This window comes from Schistocerca gregaria, unplaced genomic scaffold, assembly GCF_023897955.1.
Source record: "Schistocerca gregaria isolate iqSchGreg1 unplaced genomic scaffold, iqSchGreg1.2 ptg000180l, whole genome shotgun sequence".
NCBI lineage: Eukaryota > Metazoa > Arthropoda > Insecta > Orthoptera > Acrididae > Schistocerca > Schistocerca gregaria.
Genome location: NW_026061730.1, coordinates 10,656,957 through 10,671,056, shown reverse-complemented (window position 1 = coordinate 10,671,056; position 14,100 = coordinate 10,656,957). Strand labels below are relative to the sequence as shown.

The window sequence follows — 14,100 nt, the reverse complement described above, 5'->3', positions numbered from 1 at the left end:
GGACACCCTGCCATCGATTCCGAATGCGCAAAGTGTGTGGTCTTCTTTTCCTGTGTATGTTTGGTCGGTCTCGTAAGAGGTTGAATGTAACGAATGGGTGGAAAAGAGTAAGGGGCAGGGGCTGTGCTGAACGAAAACACAGTTCCTCAGGGGGTGTGAGCGTTTCGAAATGGGTCGTATATAAGTTACACTTGTTCGTCAGTGACCGTGTGGCCTAATGGATAAGGCGTCGGACTTCGGATCCGAAGATTGCAGGTTCGAATCCTGTCACGGTCGTGTTTTTCCATTTCTGAAAAAGAAACATACCGTTTTAATGTAGCAATTGAGCAGTACGAAACCGTCTGAATGTTGCTGTTGACCATTTTGTACTTGGAGATGGTCTTGAACCTGAAACACACACAACAAGACCGGTGTTAACTAGCGAAATGGTCGGCAGAGTGCCCTCACCGCGAGTTTTGACTGGCACTTGCACATCTAAAACAACGTCGGAAAGTAACTCGTTCGGCTTTTGAGTCACGTCAAGTATGTGTGTTAATTTTGACGCCGCTAGCTCTGCAGATTGTCATGCAATTCCTTTACCTCTCAGAAATGATTATGAAATAAAAGTGAAGTACGTGACGAGTGTGACGTTAGGAAAACATTAGGAAGCATGGAGAGATTCTGTATGGGACCACCCAACCCAAACGATTACTGTGTGATCTGCTGCCAATCAGGTATCCAACGAGGCAGCACGGCTAGCTCAGTCGGTAGAGCATGAGACTCTTATTCACAGGGTCGTGGGTTCGAGCCCTACGCTGGCCGGAAGGGAATTTTTTTCCGCTGCAGATGTAAATTACCGATTTTCTGATTAACGTGATGTAATGGAAATAGCAACTATAAATTTGCCTACGTCTCCATCAGTCGCAAGAAAACTGTATTTGAAGTGAAGGTGATTTTGTAGACATGTGTGAAAGTCATGTTCTGAAGTGCAAGTGGTTTTGGTTGGAGAGAACACGGCTACGTGTCAGATGTGTAGCCAAGCAGTAATGGGTCGCCATTGCTGCAAATATTAGTCGAAAATATGAAGTGTTGTCAGCTGAAGTCTGATGATTCAGACAACCGTACGGACGAAGTACGCAAAAGTGCCGCTAGGCGGCGCCTGTTTAGGTCAGTGGTAGAGCATTGGTCTAGTAAACCAGGGGTCGTGAGTTCCATCCTCACAGGAGGAAGACGAATTTTGGAAATCAGTTGCGAATCGTGGCCGTATTGCAAACAGTATCTGTGATGAGGAACAATTAGCGACAGGAGTATTATTAAGAATTACTCTCAGATGTGATTAAGGCGAATGGCGCAGATAAAGCATTTGCCAAAGCGGTGCAGCATAATGTTGGACGAGGCAGTCTGAATTACATTTTATAGATGTATTTCTCACAAATCTCAGAGCCTCTCGCGGTCGTCGTCGTCGTCGCCGCCGCCGCCGCTTCTGCAGAAGTAGCAAATGGCCATCGTAGCAAATGCGGCGAGGAACACCCTGCCATCGATTCCGAATGCGCCAAGTGTGTGGTCTTGTTTTCCTGTCTATGTTTGGTCGGTCTCGTAAGAGGTTGAATGTAACGAATGGGTGGGGAAGAGTAAGGGGCAGCGGCTGTGTGGAACGAAAACACAATTCCTCAGGGGGTGTGAGCGTTTCGAAATGAGTCGTATATAAGTATATAAGTTATACTTGGTCGTCACTGACCGTGTGGCCTAATGGATAAGGCGTCGGACTTCGGATCCGAAGATTGCAGGTTCGAATCCTGTCACGGTCGTGTTTTTCCATTTCTGAAAAAGAAACATATCTTTTTAATGTAGCAATTGAGCAGTACGAAAGCGTCTGAATGTTGCCGTTGAGCATTTTGTGCTTGGAGATGGTCTTGAGCTTGAAACACACACAACAAGACAGGTGTTAACTAGCGAAATGAACGGCAGAGTGGCCTCACCGCGAGGTGTGACTGGCACTTGCACATCTAAAACAACGTCGGAAAGTAACTCGTTCGGCTTTTGAGTCACATCAAGTATGTGTGTTAATTTTGACGCCGCTAGCTCTGCAGATTGTCATGCAATTCCTTTACCTCTCAAAAATGATTATGAAATAAAAGTGAAGTACGTGACGAGTGTGACGTTAGGAAAACATTAGGAAGCATGGAGAGATTCTGTATGGGACCACCCAACCCAAACGATTACTGTGTGATCTGCTGCCCAGCAGGTATCCAACGAGGCAGCACGGCTAGCTCAGTCGGTAGAGCATGAGACTCTTATTCACAGGATCGTGGGTTCAAGCCCTACGCTGGGCGGAACGGAATTTTTTCCGCTGCAGATGTAAATAACCGATTTTCTGATTAACGTGATGTAATGGAAATAGCAACTTTAAAATTTGCCTACGTCTCCATCAGTCGCAAGAAAACTGTATTTGAAGGTGAAGGTGATTTTGTAGACATGTGTGAAAGTCATGTTCTGAAGTGCAGGTGGTTTTGTTTGGAGAGAATATCGGCTACGTGTCAGATGTGTAGCCAAGCAGTAATGGGTAGCCATAGCTGCTAATATTAGTCGAAAATATGAAGTGTTGTCAGCTGAAGTCTGATGATGCAGACGACCGTACGGACGAAGTACGCAAAAGTGCCGCTAGGTGGCGCATGTTTAGCTCAGTGGTAGAGCATTGGTCTAGTAAACCAGGGGTCGTGAGTTCCATCCTCACAGGAGGAAGACGAATCTTGGAAATCAGTTGCGCATCGTGGCCGTATAGAAAGCAGTATCTGTGATGAGGAACAATTAGCGACAGGCGTATTATTAAGAATTACTCTCAGATGTGATTAAGGCGAATGGCGCAGATAAAGCATTTGCCAAAGCGGTATAGCATAAGGTGAGACGAGGCAGTCTGAATTACATTTTATAGATGTATTTCTCACAAATCTCAGAGCCTCTCGCGGTCGTCGTCGTCGTCGTCGTCGTCGTCGTCGCCGCCGCCGCCGCCGCCGCTTCTGCAGAAGTAGCAAATGGCCATCGTAGCAAATGCGGCGAGGGACACCCTGCCATCGATTCCGAATGCGCAAAGTGTGTGGTCTTCTTTTCCTGTGTATGTTTGGTCGGTCTCGTAAGAGGTTGAATGTAACGAATGGGTGGAAAAGAGTAAGGGGCAGGGGCTGTGTGGAACGAAAACACAGTTCCTCAGGGGGTGTGAGCGATTCGAAATGGGTCGTATATAAGTTACACTTGGTCGTCAGTGACCGTGGCCTAATGGATAAGGCGTCGGACTTCGGATCCGAAGATTGCAGGTTCGAATCCTGTCACGGTCGTGTAATTTCCATTTCTGAAAAAGAAACATACCGTTTCAATGTAGCAATTGAACAGTACGAAACCGTCTGAATGTTGCTGTTGACCATTTTGTACTTGGAGATGGTCTTGAACCTGAAACACGCACAACAAGACCGGTGTTAACTAGCGAAATGGTCGGCAGAGTGCCCTCACCGCGAGTTTTGATTGGCACTTGCACATCTAAAACAACGTTGGAAAGTAACTCGTTCGGCTTTTGAGTCACATCAAGTATGTGAGTTAATTTTGACGCCGCTAGCTCTGCAGATTGTCATGCAATTCCTTTACCTCTCAGAAATGATTATGAAATAAAAGTGAAGTACGTGACGAGTGTGACGTTAGGAAAACATTAGGAAGCATGGAGAGATTCTGTATGGGACCACCCAACCCAAACGATTACTGTGTGATCTGCTGCCCAGCAGGTATCCAACGAGGCAGCACGGCTAGCTCAGTCGGTAGAGCATGAGACTCTTATTCACAGGATCGTGGGTTCAAGCCCTACGCTGGGCGGAACGGAATTTTTTCCGCTGCAGATGTAAATAACCGATTTTCTGATTAACGTGATGTAATGGAAATAGCAACTATAAATTTGCCTACGTCTCAGTCAGTCGCAAGAAAACTGTATGTGAAGTGAAGGTGATTTTGTAGACATGTGTGAAAGTCATGTTCTGAAGTGCAAGTGGTTTTGGTTGGAGAGAACACGGCTACGTGTCAGATGTGTAGCCAAGCAGTAATGGGTCGCCATTGCTGCAAATATTAGTCGAAAATATGAAGTGTTGTCAGCTGAAGTCTGATGATTCAGACAACCGTACGGACGAAGTACGCAAAAGTGCCGCTAGGCGGCGCCTGTTTAGGTCAGTGGTAGAGCATTGGTCTAGTAAACCAGGGGTCGTGAGTTCCATCCTCACAGGAGGAAGACGAATTTTGGAAATCAGTTGCGCATCGTGGCCGTATAGCAAACAGTATCTGTGATGAGGAACAATTAGCGACAGGAATATTATTAAGAATTACTCTCAGATGTTATTAAGGCGAATGGCGCAGATAAAGCATTTGCCAAAGCGGTGCGGGATAAGGTTGGACGAGGCAGTCTGAATTACATTTTATAGATGTATTTCTCACAAATCTCAGAGCCTCTCGCGGTCGTCGTCGTCGTCGTCGTCGTCGTCGTAGTCGCCGCCGCCGCCGCTTCTGCAGAAGTAGCAAATGGCCATCGTAGCAAATGCGGCGAGGAACACCCTGCCATCGATTCCGAATGCGCCAAGTGTGTGGTCTTGTTTTCCTGTCTATGTTTGGTCGGTCTCGTAAGAGGTTGAATGTAACGAATGGGTGGAAAAGAGTAAGGGGCAGGGGCTGTGTGGAACGAAAACACAGTTCCTCAGGGGGTGTGAGCGTTTCGAAATGGGTCGTATATAAGTTACACTTGGTCGTCAGTGACCGTGGCCTAATGGATAAGGCGTCGGACTTCGGATCCGAAGATTGCAGGTTCGAATCCTGTCACGGTCGTGTTTTTCCATTTCTGAAAAAGAAACATACCGTTTCAATGTAGCAATTGAACAGTACGAAACCGTCTGAATGTTGCTGTTGACCATTTTGTACTTGGAGATGGTCTTGAACCTGAAACACGCACAACAAGACCGGTGTTAACTAGCGAAATGGTCGGCAGAGTGCCCTCACCGCGAGTTTTGATTGGCACTTGCACATCTAAAACAACGTTGGAAAGTAACTCGTTCGGCTTTTGAGTCACATCAAGTATGTGAGTTAATTTTGACGCCGCTAGCTCTGCAGATTGTCATGCAATTCCTTTACCTCTCAGAAATGATTATGAAATAAAAGTGAAGTACGTGACGAGTGTGACGTTAGGAAAACATTAGGAAGCATGGAGAGATTCTGTATGGGACCACCCAACCCAAACGATTACTGTGTGATCTGCTGCCCAGCAGGTATCCAACGAGGCAGCACGGCTAGCTCAGTCGGTAGAGCATGAGACTCTTATTCACAGGATCGTGGGTTCAAGCCCTACGCTGGGCGGAACGGAATTTTTTCCGCTGCAGATGTAAATAACCGATTTTCTGATTAACGTGATGTAATGGAAATAGCAACTATAAATTTGCCTACGTCTCAGTCAGTCGCAAGAAAACTGTATTTGAAGTGAAGGTGATTTTGTAGACATGTGTGAAAGTCATGTTCTGAAGTGCAAGTGGTTTTGGTTGGAGAGAACACGGCTACGTGTCAGATGTGTAGCCAAGCAGTAATGGGTCGCCATTGCTGCAAATATTAGTCGAAAATATGAAGTGTTGTCAGCTGAAGTCTGATGATTCAGACAACCGTACGGACGAAGTACGCAAAAGTGCCGCTAGGCGGCGCCTGTTTAGGTCAGTGGTAGAGCATTGGTCTAGTAAACCAGGGGTCGTGAGTTCCATCCTCACAGGAGGAAGACGAATTTTGGAAATCAGTTGCGCATCGTGGCCGTATAGCAAACAGTATCTGTGATGAGGAACAATTAGCGACAGGAATATTATTAAGAATTACTCTCAGATGTGATTAAGGCGAATGGCGCAGATAAAGCATTTGCCAAAGCGGTGCGGGATAAGGTTGGACGAGGCAGTCTGAATTACATTTTATAGATGTATTTCTCACAAATCTCAGAGCCTCTCGCGGTCGTCGTCGTCGTCGTCGTCGTCGTCGTCGTAGTCGCCGCCGCCGCCGCTTCTGCAGAAGTAGCAAATGGCCATCGTAGCAAATGCGGCGAGGAACACCCTGCCATCGATTCCGAATGCGCCAAGTGTGTGGTCTTGTTTTCCTGTCTATGTTTGGTCGGTCTCGTAAGAGGTTGAATGTAACGAATGGGTGGGGAAGAGTAAGGGGCAGCGGCTGTGTGGAACGAAAACACAATTCCTCAGGGGGTGTGAGCGTTTCGAAATGAGTCGTATATAAGGTATACTTGGTCGTCAGTGACCGTGTGGCCTAATGGATAAGGCGTCGGAATTCGGATCCGAAGATTGCAGGTTCGAATCCTGTCACGGTCGTGTTTTTCCATTTCTGAAAAAGAACCATATCTTTTTAATGTAGCAATTGAGCAGTACGAAACCGTCTGAATGTTGCCGTTGAGCATTTTGTGCTTGGAAATGGTCTTGAGCTTGAAACACACACAACAAGACAGGTGTTAACTAGCGAAATGAACGGCAGAGTGGCCTCACCGCGAGGTGTGACTGGCACTTGCACATCTAAAACAACGTCGGAAAGTAACTCGTTCGGCTTTTGAGTCACATCAAGTATGTGTGTTAATTTTGACGCCGCTAGCTCTGCAGATTGTCATGCAATTCCTTTACCTCTCAGAAATGATTATGAAATAAAAGTGAAGTACGTGACGAGTGTGACGTTAGGAAAACATTAGGAAGCATGGAGAGATTCTGTATGGGACCACCCAACCCAAACGATTACTGTGTGATCTGCTGCCAATCACGTACCCACCGAGGCAGCACGGCTAGCTCAGTCGGTAGAGCATGAGACTCTTATTCACAGGGTCGTGGGTTCGAGCCCTACGCTGGCCGGAACGGAATTTTTTTCCGCTGCAGATGTAAATTACCGATTTTCTGATTAACGTGATGTAATGGAAATAGCAACTATAAATTTGCCTACGTCTCCATCAGTCGCAAGAAAACTGTATTTGAAGTGAAGGTGATTTTGTAGACATGTGTGAAAGTCATGTTCTGAAGTGCAAGTGGTTTTGGTTGGAGAGAACACGGCTACGTGTCAGATGTGTAGCCAAGCAGTAATGGGTCGCCATTGCTGCAAATATTAGTCGAAAATATGAAGTGTTGTCAGCTGAAGTCTGATGATTCAGACAACCGTACGGATGAAGTACGCAAAAGTGCCGCTAGGCGGCGCCTGTTTAGGTCAGTGGTAGAGCATTGGTCTAGTAAACCAGGGGTCGTGAGTTCCATCCTCACAGGAGGAAGACGAATTTTGGAAATCAGTTGCGCATCGTGGCCGTATAGCAAACAGTATCTGTGATGAGGAACAATTAGCGACAGGAGTATTATTAAGAATTACTCTCATATGTGATTAAGGCGAATGGCGCAGATAAAGCATTTGCCAAAGCGGTGCGGGATAAGGTTGGACGAGGCGGTCTGAATTACATTTTATAGTTGTATTTCTCACAAATCTCAGAGCCTCTCGCGGTCGTCGTCGACGTCGTCGTCGTCGTCGTCGTCGTCGTCGTCGTCGTCGTCGTCGTCGCCGCCGCCGCCGCTTCTGCAGAAGTAGCAAATGGCCATCGTAGCAAATGCGGCGAGGAACACCCTGCCATCGATTCCGAATGCGCCAAGTGTGTGGTCTTGTTTTCCTGTCTATGTTTGGTCGGTCTCGTAAGAGGTTGAATGTAACGAATGGGTGGGGAAGAGTAAGGGGCAGCGGCTGTGTGGAACGAAAACACAATTCCTCAGGGGGTGTGAGCGTTTCGAAATGAGACGTATATAAGTTATACTTGGTCGTCAGTGACCGTGTGGCCTAATGGATAAGGCGTCGGACTTCGGATCCGAAGATTGCAGGTTCGAATCCTGTCACGGTCGTGTTTTTCCATTTCTGAAAAAGAAACATATCTTTTTAATGTAGCAATTGAGCAGTACGAAACCGTCTGAATGTTGCCGTTGAGCATTTTGTGCTTGGAGATGGTCTTGAGCTTGAAACACACACAACAAGACAGGTGTTAACTAGCGAAATGAACGGCAGAGTGGCCTCACCGCGAGGTGTGACTGGCACTTGCACATCTAAAACAACGTCGGAAAGTAACTCGTTCGGCTTTTGAGTCACATCAAGTATGTGTGTTAATTTTGACGCTGCTAGCTCTGCAGATTGTCATGCAATTCCTTTACCTCTCAGAAATGATTATGAAATAAAAGTGAAGTACGTGACGAGTGTGACGTTAGGAAAATATTAGGAAGCATGGAGAGATTCTGTATGGGACCACCCAACCCAAACGATTACTGTGTGATCTGATGCCCAGCAGGTATCCAACGAGGCAGCACGGCTAGCTCAGTCGGTAGAGCATGAGACTCTTATTCACAGGATCGTGGGTTCAAGCCCTACGCTGGGCGGAACGGAATTTTTTCCGCTGCAGATGTAAATAACCGATTTTCTGATTAACGTGATGTAATGGAAATAGCAACTTTAAAATTTGCCTACGTCTCCATCAGTCGCAAGAAATCTGTATTTGAAGGTGAAGGTGATTTTGTAGACATGTGTGAAAGTCATGTTCTGAAGTGCAGGTGGTTTTGTTTGGAGAGAATATCGGCTACGTGTCAGATGTGTAGCCAAGCAGTAATGGGTCGCCATAGCTGCTAATATTAGTCGAAAATATGAAGTGTTGTCAGCTGAAGTCTGATGATTCAGACAACCGTACGGATGAAGTACGCAAAAGTGCCGCTAGGCGGCGCCTGTTTAGTTCAGTGGTAGAGCATTGGTCTAGTAAACCAGGGGTCGTGAGTTCCATCCTCACAGGAGGAAGACGAATCTTGGAAATCAGTTGCGCATCGTGGCCGTATAGAAAGCAGTATCTGTGATGAGGAACAATTAGCGACAGGCGTATTATTAAGAATTACTCTCAGATGTGATTAAGGCGAATGGCGCAGATAAAGCATTTGCCAAAGCGGTTTAGCATAAGGTGAGACGAGGCAGTCTGAATTACATTTTATAGATGTATTTCTCACAAATCTCAGAGCCTCTCGTCGTCGTCGTCGTCGTCGCCGCCGCCGCCGCATCTGCAGAAGTAGCAAATGGCCATCGTAGCAAATGCGGCGAGGGACACCCTGCCATCGATTCCGAATGCGCAAAGTGTGTGGTCTTCTTTTCCTGTCTATGATTGGTCGGTCTCGTAAGAGGTTGAATGTAGCGAATGGGTGGAAAAGAATAAGGGGCAGGGGCTGTGTGGAACGAAAACAGAGTTCCTCAGGGGGTGTGAGCGTTTCGAAATGAGTCGTATATAAGTTATATTTGGTTGTCAGTGACCGTGTGGCCTAATGGATAAGTCGTCGGTCTTCGGATCCGAAGATTGCAGGTTCGAATCCTGTCACGGTCGTGTTTTTCCAGTTCTGAAAAAGAAACATACCGTTTTAATGTAGCAATTGAGCAGTACGAAACCGTCTGAATGTTGCTGTTGACCATTTTGTACTTGGAGATGATCTTGAACCTGAAACACACACAACAAGATCGGTGTTAACTAGCGAAATGGTCGGCAGAGTGCCCTCACCGCGAGTTTTGACTGGCACTTGCACATCTAAAACAACGTCGGAAAGTAACTCGTTCGGCTTTTGAGTCACATCAAGTATGTGTGTTAATTTTGACGCCGCTAGCTCTGCAGATTGTCATGCAATTCCTTTACCTCTCAGAAATGATTATGAAATAAAAGTGAAGTACGTGACGAGTGTGACGTTAGGAAAACAATAGGGAGCATGGAGAGATTCTGTATGGGACCACCCAACCCAAACGATTACTGTGTGATCTGCTGCCCAGCAGGTGTCCAACGAGGCAGCACGGCTAGCTCAGTCGGTAGAGCATGAGACTCTTATTCACAGGGTCGTGGGTACGAGCCCTACGCTGGCCGGAACGGAATTTTTTTCCGCTGCAGATGTAAATTACCGATTTTCTGATTAACGTGATGTAATGGAAATAGCAACTATAAATTTGCCTACGTCTCCATCAGTCGCAAGAAAACTGTATTTGAAGTGAAGGTGATTTTGTAGACATGTGTGAAAGTCATGTTCTGAAGTGCAAGTGGTTTTGGTTGGAGAGAACACGGCTACGTGTCAGATGTGTAGCCAAGCAGTAATGGGTCGCCATTGCTGCAAATATTAGTCGAAAATATGAAGTGTTGTCAGCTGAAGTCTGATGATTCAGACAACCGTACGGATGAAGTACGCAAAAGTGCCGCTAGGCGGCGCCTGTTTAGTTCAGTGGTAGAGCATTGGTCTAGTAAACCAGGGGTCGTGAGTTCCATCCTCACAGGAGGAAGACGAATCTTGGAAATCAGTTGCGCATCGTGGCCGTATAGAAAGCAGTATCTGTGATGAGGAACAATTAGCGACAGGCGTATTATTAAGAATTACTCTCAGATGTGATTAAGGCGAATGGCGCAGATAAAGCATTTGCCAAAGCGGTTTAGCATAAGGTGAGACGAGGCAGTCTGAATTACATTTTATAGATGTATTTCTCACAAATCTCAGAGCCTCTCGTCGTCGTCGTCGTCGTCGCCGCCGCCGCCGCATCTGCAGAAGTAGCAAATGGCCATCGTAGCAAATGCGGCGAGGGACACCCTGCCATCGATTCCGAATGCGCAAAGTGTGTGGTCTTCTTTTCCTGTCTATGATTGGTCGGTCTCGTAAGAGGTTGAATGTAGCGAATGGGTGGAAAAGAATAAGGGGCAGGGGCTGTGTGGAACGAAAACAGAGTTCCTCAGGGGGTGTGAGCGTTTCGAAATGAGTCGTATATAAGTTATATTTGGTTGTCAGTGACCGTGTGGCCTAATGGATAAGTCGTCGGTCTTCGGATCCGAAGATTGCAGGTTCGAATCCTGTCACGGTCGTGTTTTTCCAGTTCTGAAAAAGAAACATACCGTTTTAATGTAGCAATTGAGCAGTACGAAACCGTCTGAATGTTGCTGTTGACCATTTTGTACTTGGAGATGATCTTGAACCTGAAACACACACAACAAGATCGGTGTTAACTAGCGAAATGGTCGGCAGAGTGCCCTCACCGCGAGTTTTGACTGGCACTTGCACATCTAAAACAACGTCGGAAAGTAACTCGTTCGGCTTTTGAGTCACATCAAGTATGTGTGTTAATTTTGACGCCGCTAGCTCTGCAGATTGTCATGCAATTCCTTTACCTCTCAGAAATGATTATGAAATAAAAGTGAAGTACGTGACGAGTGTGACGTTAGGAAAATATTAGGAAGCATGGAGAGATTCTGTATGGGACCACCCAACCCAAACGATTACTGTGTGATCTGATGCCCAGCAGGTATCCAACGAGGCAGCACGGCTAGCTCAGTCGGTAGAGCATGAGACTCTTATTCACAGGATCGTGGGTTCAAGCCCTACGCTGGGCGGAACGGAATTTTTTCCGCTGCAGATGTAAATAACCGATTTTCTGATTAACGTGATGTAATGGAAATAGCAACTTTAAAATTTGCCTACGTCTCCATCAGTCGCAAGAAATCTGTATTTGAAGGTGAAGGTGATTTTGTAGACATGTGTGAAAGTCATGTTCTGAAGTGCAGGTGGTTTTGTTTGGAGAGAATATCGGCTACGTGTCAGATGTGTAGCCAAGCAGTAATGGGTCGCCATAGCTGCTAATATTAGTCGAAAATATGAAGTGTTGTCAGCTGAAGTCTGATGATTCAGACAACCGTACGGATGAAGTACGCAAAAGTGCCGCTAGGCGGCGCCTGTTTAGTTCAGTGGTAGAGCATTGGTCTAGTAAACCAGGGGTCGTGAGTTCCATCCTCACAGGAGGAAGACGAATCTTGGAAATCAGTTGCGCATCGTGGCCGTATAGAAAGCAGTATCTGTGATGAGGAACAATTAGCGACAGGCGTATTATTAAGAATTACTCTCAGATGTGACTAAGGCGAATGGCGCAGATGAAGCATTTGCCAAAGCGGTATAGCATAAGGTGGGACGAGGCAGTCTAAATTACATTTTATAGATGTATTTCTCACAAATCTCTGAGCCTCTCGCGGTCGTCGTCGTCGTCGTCGTCGTCGTCGTCGCTTCTGCAGAAGTAGCAAAAGGCCATCGTAGCAAATGCGGCGATGGACACCCTGCCATCGATTCCGAATGCGCAAAGTGTGTGGTCTTGTTTTCCTGTCTATGTTTGGTCGGTCTCGTAAGAGGTTGAATGTAACGAATGGGTGGGAAAGAGTAAGGGGCAGCGGCTGTGTGGAACGAAAGCACAATTCCTCAGGGGGTGTGAGCGTTTCGAGATGAGTCGTATATAAGTTATACTTGGTCGTCAGTGACCGTGTGGCCTAATGGATCAGGCATCGGACTTAGGATCCGAAGATTGCAGCTTCGAATCCTGTCACGGTCGTGTTTTTCCAGTTCTGAAAAAGAAACATACCATTTTAATGTAGCAATTGAGCAGTACGAAACCGTCTGAATGTTGCTGTTGACCATTTTGTACTTGGAGATGATCTTGAACCTGAAACACACACAACAAGACCGGTGTTAACTAGCGAAATGGTCGGCAGAGTGCCCTCACCGCGAGTTTTGACTGGCACTTGCACATCTAAAACAACGTCGGAAAGTAACTCGTTCGGCTTTTGAGTCACATCAAGTATGTGTGTTAATTTTGACGCCGCTAGCTCTGCAGATTGTCATGCAATTCCTTTACCTCTCAGAAATGATTATGAAATAAAAGTGAAGTACGTGACGAGTGTGACGTTAGGAAAACATTAGGGAGCATGGAGAGATTCTGTATGGGACCACCCAACCCAAACGATTACTGTGTGATCTGCTGCCAAGCAGGTATCCAACGAGGCAGCACGGCTAGCTCAGTCGGTAGAGCATGAGACTCTTATTCACAGGGTCGTGGGTTCGAGCCCTACGCTGGCCGGAAGGGAATTTTTCTCCGCTGCAGATGTAAATTACCGATTTTCTGATTAACGTGATGTAATGGAAATAGCAACTATAAATTTGCCTACGTCTCCATCAGTCGCAAGAAAACTGTATTTGAAGTGAAGGTGATTTTGTAGACATGTGTGAAAGTCATGTTCTGAAGTGCAAGTGGTTTTGGTTGGAGAGAACACGGCTACGTGTCAGATGTGTAGCCAAGCAGTAATGGGTCGCCATTGCTGCAAATATTAGTCGAAAATATGAAGTGTTGTCAGCTGAAGTCTGATGATTCAGACAACCGTACGGACGAAGTACGCAAACGTGCCGCTAGGCGGCGCCTGTTTAGGTCAGTGGTAGAGCATTGGGCTAGTAAACCAGGGATCGTGAGTTCCATCCTCACAGGAGGAAGACGAATTTTGGAAATCAGTTGCGCATCGTGGCCGTATAGCAAACAGTATCTGTGATGAGGAACAATTAGCGACAGGAGTATTATTAAGAATTACTCTCAGATGTGATTAAGGCGAATGGCGCAGATAAAGCATTTGCCAAAGCGGTATAGCATAAGGTGAGACGAGGCAATCTGAATTACATTTTATAGATGTATTTCTCACAAATCTCAGAGCCTCTCGCGGTCGTCGTCGTCGTCGTCGTCGTCGTCGTCGTCGTCGTCGTCGTCGCCGCCGCCGCCGCTTTTGCAGAAGTAGCAAATGGCCATCGTAGCAAATGCGGCGAGGGACACCCTGCCATCGATTCCGAATGCGCAAAGTGTGTGGTCTTGTTTTCCTGTCTATGTTTGGTCGGTCTCGTAAGAGGTTGAATGTAACGAATGGGTGGGAAAGAGTAAGGGGCAGCGGCTGTGTGGAACGAAAGCACAATTCCTCAGGGGGTGTGAGCGTTTCGAGATGAGTCGTATATAAGTTAAACTTGGTCGTCAGTGACCGTGTGGCCTAATGGATCAGGCATCGGACTTCGGATCAGAAGATTGCAGGTTCGAATCCCGTCACGGTCGTGATTTTCCAGTTCTGAAAAAGAAACATACCATTTTAATGTAGCAATTGAGCAGTACGAAACCGTCTGAATGTTGCTGTTGACCATTTTGTACTTGGAGATGATCTTGAACCTGAAACACACACAACAAGACCGGTGTTAACTAGCGAAATGG

General features: G+C 46.5%; 14 non-coding genes across 14 annotated transcripts; all 14 read left to right on the top strand.

Annotated features, from left to right (window-relative positions):
- Positions 1 to 203: 203 nt before the first annotated feature.
- Positions 204 to 276, top strand: Trnar-ucg (transfer RNA arginine (anticodon UCG)). Its single transcript has one exon. It is a non-coding gene; the product is annotated as a tRNA-Arg (tRNA).
- Positions 277 to 724: 448 nt separating this feature from the next.
- Positions 725 to 801, top strand: Trnak-cuu (transfer RNA lysine (anticodon CUU)). The gene has a single exon. It is a non-coding gene; the product is annotated as a tRNA-Lys (tRNA).
- A 913-nt stretch (positions 802 to 1,714) lies between these two features.
- Trnar-ucg (transfer RNA arginine (anticodon UCG)) lies at positions 1,715 to 1,787 on the top strand. Its single transcript has one exon. It is a non-coding gene; the product is annotated as a tRNA-Arg (tRNA).
- A 452-nt stretch (positions 1,788 to 2,239) lies between these two features.
- Trnak-cuu (transfer RNA lysine (anticodon CUU)) lies at positions 2,240 to 2,312 on the top strand. Its single transcript has one exon. It is a non-coding gene; the product is annotated as a tRNA-Lys (tRNA).
- A 1,452-nt stretch (positions 2,313 to 3,764) lies between these two features.
- Trnak-cuu (transfer RNA lysine (anticodon CUU)) lies at positions 3,765 to 3,837 on the top strand. Its single transcript has one exon. It is a non-coding gene; the product is annotated as a tRNA-Lys (tRNA).
- A 1,445-nt stretch (positions 3,838 to 5,282) lies between these two features.
- On the top strand, positions 5,283 to 5,355 carry Trnak-cuu (transfer RNA lysine (anticodon CUU)). The gene has a single exon. It is a non-coding gene; the product is annotated as a tRNA-Lys (tRNA).
- A 925-nt stretch (positions 5,356 to 6,280) lies between these two features.
- Positions 6,281 to 6,353, top strand: Trnar-ucg (transfer RNA arginine (anticodon UCG)). Its single transcript has one exon. It is a non-coding gene; the product is annotated as a tRNA-Arg (tRNA).
- A 448-nt stretch (positions 6,354 to 6,801) lies between these two features.
- On the top strand, positions 6,802 to 6,878 carry Trnak-cuu (transfer RNA lysine (anticodon CUU)). The gene has a single exon. It is a non-coding gene; the product is annotated as a tRNA-Lys (tRNA).
- Positions 6,879 to 7,825: 947 nt separating this feature from the next.
- Trnar-ucg (transfer RNA arginine (anticodon UCG)) lies at positions 7,826 to 7,898 on the top strand. Its single transcript has one exon. It is a non-coding gene; the product is annotated as a tRNA-Arg (tRNA).
- Positions 7,899 to 8,350: 452 nt separating this feature from the next.
- On the top strand, positions 8,351 to 8,423 carry Trnak-cuu (transfer RNA lysine (anticodon CUU)). The gene has a single exon. It is a non-coding gene; the product is annotated as a tRNA-Lys (tRNA).
- Positions 8,424 to 9,330: 907 nt separating this feature from the next.
- On the top strand, positions 9,331 to 9,403 carry Trnar-ucg (transfer RNA arginine (anticodon UCG)). Its single transcript has one exon. It is a non-coding gene; the product is annotated as a tRNA-Arg (tRNA).
- Positions 9,404 to 10,833: 1,430 nt separating this feature from the next.
- Positions 10,834 to 10,906, top strand: Trnar-ucg (transfer RNA arginine (anticodon UCG)). Its single transcript has one exon. It is a non-coding gene; the product is annotated as a tRNA-Arg (tRNA).
- A 452-nt stretch (positions 10,907 to 11,358) lies between these two features.
- Positions 11,359 to 11,431, top strand: Trnak-cuu (transfer RNA lysine (anticodon CUU)). The gene has a single exon. It is a non-coding gene; the product is annotated as a tRNA-Lys (tRNA).
- Positions 11,432 to 12,862: 1,431 nt separating this feature from the next.
- On the top strand, positions 12,863 to 12,939 carry Trnak-cuu (transfer RNA lysine (anticodon CUU)). The gene has a single exon. It is a non-coding gene; the product is annotated as a tRNA-Lys (tRNA).
- The last annotated feature ends 1,161 nt before the right edge of the window (positions 12,940 to 14,100 follow it).